Source organism: Melanotaenia boesemani, chromosome 19 (genome assembly GCF_017639745.1).
Source record: "Melanotaenia boesemani isolate fMelBoe1 chromosome 19, fMelBoe1.pri, whole genome shotgun sequence".
Lineage (NCBI taxonomy): Eukaryota > Metazoa > Chordata > Actinopteri > Atheriniformes > Melanotaeniidae > Melanotaenia > Melanotaenia boesemani.
In genome coordinates, this window is record NC_055700.1 from 6,267,946 (window position 1) to 6,273,486 (window position 5,541).

General features: G+C 45.2%; 1 long non-coding RNA gene across 1 annotated transcript; it reads right to left on the reverse strand.

The window, feature by feature from the left end:
* Positions 1 to 1,385: 1,385 nt before the first annotated feature.
* On the reverse strand, positions 1,386 to 1,938 carry LOC121630233. The gene is made up of 3 exons (XR_006008496.1): positions 1,861 to 1,938; positions 1,607 to 1,696; positions 1,386 to 1,521 (listed from the first exon to the last, which is right to left on the reverse strand). It is a non-coding gene; the product is annotated as an uncharacterized LOC121630233 (long non-coding RNA).
* Between the last annotated feature and the right edge of the window lie 3,603 nt (positions 1,939 to 5,541).

The window sequence follows — 5,541 nt, forward strand, 5'->3', positions numbered from 1 at the left end:
TAAATGGTTTTATTTATATCTGATAAAGCTTCATATTAGAACAAAGTTGTACAGCTCCTGGAAAGAAAAATTTATTCAGCAGAAAAAATCAGAAAACCCCTACTAAATCCTGAAGATATTTTAAAAGTGGAAATCAGTTTATATATTTTAACAGCTCAAGACAGTGGCTTTCTGAAATGGACGACTGGGTAACATTTCCATTACGAGATTAAATGCCTGATTTTTTTAATAAAGGGTTTGAGGGCTCTAGTGGCCTTTATTCAACTATAGGTTGACATGAAAGGGAGACAGTGAGGAACACCTGCAAAGGGCCCAGGTAGGAACTCAATCCTGGGGCAGCAGCACAGTAGAGCCTGTAGCCTTTAAACAAACTAAGGATTTTCTTCATTTTTACCTTTTTAAAGACATTTTCAAAAAGCTTCACAGTTTAATCCCCCTTCTTCTCCATACCCCAATTAAAATAACATTGTCACTAAATCTCAGTCTCATTCATTGGTGATATACTATAGTATAAAACTACACAGATAATAATCCATTCCATTTTTACATTAATGCCACAGATGGGTAAATATTAACAGAAATGAGGCAAGTGGGAGACTGGCAAAACTTAACACTCCATGCTTTATTCTCAGCACATCTCTCCCATACAGTGTCTCTGCCACATTATCCATTGACATGTTTAGTTTGGGACCACATTTCAGGTCCATCAGCAGCTTGTTCATCTCTGCAGGAACCCTTCACCTGCAGATGAATTAGCATATATAGACCTAATCCGATTGTTTCCAAAATGCACTTTAAAGCTGACTTGAATGTATTTCCCCCTCCATTCTTCATCTGGAAAGTAACAGCAATTTAATTAATGTAAGGCTTTAAAAAAAAAAAAAATGTTAGAGAAATCAGACGTGACAAACTTTTTAGTTTAATAAAAATACTCAGTGTTTATTCCATTACATCGTTTCTGTAGTTTCACATGATGCTGACTCACAGGAGGACATCGCGGAGTCTCTAGTGCCACAGTCACAAAGATGGATAAAGGCGCTCAGTGACACACAGGCAAGGCACTAACTAATCCCCAGTCCCTAGCTACCTAAAGGAGGCATCCAGCCTCCCCTCCTAACCAGCAGGATGCAGCTCCCCTACTCAGCTGTCTTCACTGCCGGCAGCACTATAAGCTGCGAGCAGCACCCACCCACCACAGTGCCTCTACTTCAACTGCCACAACCTCCAGTCCTCCTCGACCCCCCCTCTATACCCCCTAACACTGAGATTTATTACTTCCACCACAGGTGAACATCAGGCAGGTGTCAGCACAACACACCCACTACACTATGTACAACCACCGTGGTAGAAAATGTTTTAGAGAAAGAATATTTCCAGAATTCCAGTTCTGATTGGATAGTAAAAATCCATGTCACACCATCCCAGCAGCACCTCCACCTTCCAGTCCATCAGAAAAATGGTTTCAGTCCAGACGCATGAACCAGGAAGATGACATCAGACCTCAGCTCTGTAAGGGTTATTCTGAATGTTAAAAAAAAAAAAAAAATCTTTATTACAAATTTTATTTTAAAAAGAAATTTTTACATATTTAAGTCTGATTACAAACCAACACTCCTCGTCAGGGTTACTGGTTGATGTAGGTCTGGGGTCTGGTCAGGTTCTAGGATTCAAAGCTGCCTCCAGTCTAATACACCATCTGCAGGTTTGGAATCAAGACTTTAGATCTTTGACTGTAAAACATTTGGAAGTTTTACATAAAAGCTCCATGTGAAATATGTTTGAGTAAGTCTAGGCTTCTTGATTAAGGTTTGAGTTTTAGTCCTAGGTGTAAAATGCAGACATCAATACAACCTTACGTACCTGGGTTCAGGTATTTGATGACCTTCAGCAGATCTCATCTATGTTCAGGCTGAGAATGTGGATGAATCCAAACTTCCTGAAAATTATAAACACAAAAAAGGACATGATTTTAAAGTATATCTGAACATTTTTTTTTTAAAAAAAGGGACAAAGTCTGAATCTCAAATACCGCCAAATGTTCTGGTTCCACATGTCCATATTGAAGTTTATTCCAAGTTCATCTCCTCCTTAGGTCTGTAATAATATAAAACATTTAGAAATTCAAATTTTCTTGCAGGTGGTGTCGGAGGGGATCTTACATCTGGATTAGTTTCCAGCAGCATCTCATCTCCTCAGGTCATCCATCAAGATTAATGCTACCGTCGCCATGGAGGCCATCCATCAGATCTGTAAGTGCAACTCCATCTCTTCCACAAGCTGAAAAGGTTAAAAAAGTTCAGAAGACGAATGACAAATTTTTGTTTTAAGATTTTGCTGCAACTTTAACACTTACTGTTCTACATGCTGGTTATCTTCTGGGGAGAAAGTCACCATCCTTCTCTCTCCAGTCTCTCCAGAATACATCTCTGAAGAGAGAGAGGGGGGGGGGGTAGAATTTGAAACATACATGCTTAAAGCAACATGTCTGGAAACATGGAGTTGCATTGATGCCACTGACACTAAACAGAATCATAGCTAAATATAAAATCCATTTAATTTACAATGTAGATTAAATTTTAATTTCATACGTGTGGGGAAGCAGTCGTTTGCACGATGAGATCTGATGGACATGGAGTGCTCCACACAGACTGGGGTAGAAGCAGGTCACCCAGGAAGCAGCTTCAGGCTGGTATCGTCCCATGCTGGTCCTCCTGGAAAACTCGAACCTACTGACCAAACATACCTCTCTCCAGCTCCTCCTGGGGCTATTTCAGGAGGAGCTCAAGAGAACATATCCAAGGCCAAAGGTCAAAAATCCACAAATAAAAATATAACCTTTACAGCAAGTCCTAGATCTGTCCTTGGGTCTCTGGGGAGGACATGCCAGGAACACATCCAAGTAGAGAAAATCAGAAAGCCTCCTAATCCGATGTCCAAACCACCTCAGCTGAATCCCTTCAATCCAGACGAGCAGCATCGTCCTTTCAAGCCATCTCTGGATGAGTCTGCGTCGCACTTGTAATCTCAGGGTGAGCCCAGCCACGCCTTCCTAGAAATCCCTCTCTCCAGCTCCTCCTGGGGGTCTTCCAGGAGCTGGAGAGAACACATCCAAGGCATTCCAAAAACATATAAATCTTTACTGCAAGTCCTAGATCGGTGCTTGGGTCTCTGAGGAGGACATGCCTGGAAAACATCCAAGTAAAGAAAATCAGAGCCTCCTAATCCGATGTCCAAACCACCACAGCTGAATCCCTTTAATCCAGACGAGCAGAATAGTCCATTCAAGCCATCTCTGGATGAGTCTGCGTCGCACTTGCTCTCTCAGGGTGAGCCCAGCCACCTTCCAAAGGAAGCCCCTTTCAGCCACACATTCCCAGACATGCCTCATATAAGCTGAATCCCTTTAATCCAAAGGAGTAGCATTGCCATGTCAAGCCATCTCCGCATGCGTCTGTGTCGCACTTGTTCTCTCAGGGTGAGCCCAGCCACACCTTCCCAGACATCCTTCTCTCCAGCTCCTCCTGGGGGTCTTCCAGGAGCTGGAGAGAATACATCCAAGGCATTCCAAAAATATATAATCTTTACAGCAAGTCCTAGATCGGTCCTTGGGTTTCTGAGGAGGACATGCCTGGAAAACATCCAAGTAGAGAAAATCAGAGCCTCCTAATCCGATGTCCAAACCACCTCAGCTGAATCCCTTTAATCCAGACAAGCAGAATCGTCCATTCAAGCCATCTCTGGATGAGTCTGCGTCGCACTTGCTCTCTCAGGGTGAGCCCAGCCAGCACCTTTCAGCCACACATTCCCAGACATCCCTCATACAAGCTGAATCCCTTCAATTCAGAGGAGTAGCATTGCCATGTCAAGCCATCTGCGGATGCGTCTGCGTCGCACTTGTTCTCTCAGGGTGAGCCCAGCCACACCTTCCCAGACATCCCTCTCTCCAGCTCCTCCTGGGGGTCTTCCAGGAGCTGGAGAGAATACATCCAAGGCATTCCAAAAATATATAATCTTTACAGCAAGTCCTAGATCGGTCCTTGGGTTTCTGAGGAGGACATGCCTGCAAAACATCCAAGTAGAGAAAATCAGAGTTTCCTAATCCGATGTCCGAACCACCTCAGCTGAATCCCTTTAATCCAGACGAGCAGCATCGTCCTTTCAAGCCATCTCTGGATGAGTCTGCGTCGCACTTGCTCTCTCTCAGGGTGAGCCCAGCCACCTCCTAAAGCCACACATTCCCAGACATCCCTCTCTCCAGCTCCTCCTGGGGGTCTTCCAGGAGCTGGAGAGAACACATCCAAAGCATTCCAAAAATATAAAAATCTTTACAGCAAGTCCTAGATCGGTCCTTGGGTCTCTAAGGACGACATGCCTGGAAAACATCCAAGTAGAGAAAATCAGAGCCTCCTAATCCGATGTCCAAACCACCTCAGCTGAATCCCTTTAATCCAGATGAGCAGCATCGTCCATTCAAGCCATCTCTGGATGAGTCTGCGTCGCACTTGCTCTCTCAGGGTGAGCCCAGCCACACATTCCCAGACATCCCTCATACAAGCTGAATCCCTTCAATCCAGAGGAGTAGCATTGCCATGTCAAGCCATCTCCGGATGCGTCTGCGTCGCAGTTGTTCTCTCAGGGTGAGCCCAGCCACACCTTCCCAGAAATCCCTCTCTCCAGCTCCTCTTGGGGGTCTTCCAGGAGCTGGAGAGAATACATCCAAGGCATTCCAAAAATATATAATCTTTACAGCAAGTCCTAGATCGGTCCTTAGGTTTCTGAGGAAGACATGCCTGGAAAACATCCAAGTAGAGAAAATCAGAGCCTCCTAATCCGATGTCCAAACCACCACAGCTGAATCCCTTTAATCCAAACGAGCAGCATCGTCCATTCAAGCCATCTCTGGATGAGTCTGCGTCACACTTGCTCTCTCAGGGTGAGCCCAGCCACCTTCCAAAGGAAGCCCCTTTCAGCCACACATTCCCAGACATCCCTCATACAAGCTGAATCCCTTCAATCCAGAGGAGTAGCATTGGCATGTCAAGCCATCTCTGGATGAGTCTGCGTCGCACTTGTTCTCTCAGGGTGAGCCCAGCCACACCTTCCCAGACATCCCTCTCTCCAGCTCCTCCTGGGGGTCTTCCAGGAGCTGGAGAGAATACATCCAAGGCATTCCAAAAATATATAATCTTTACAGCAAGTCCTAGATCGGTCCTTAGGTTTCTGAGGAGGACATGCCTGGAAAACATCCAAGTAGAGAAAATCAGAGCCTCCTAATCCGATGTCCAAACCACCTCAGCTGAATCCCTTTTAACCAGACGAGCAGCATCGTCCTTTCAAGCCATCTCTGGATGAGTCTGCGTCGCACTTGCTCTCTCAGGGTGAGCCCAGCCACCTTCCAAAGGAAGCCCCTTTCAGCCACACATTCCCAGACATCCCTCATACAAGCTGAATCCCTTCAATCCAGAGGAGTAGCATTGCCATGTCAAGCCATCTCCGGATGCGTCTGCGTCACACTTGATCTTACAGGGTGAGCCCAGCCAC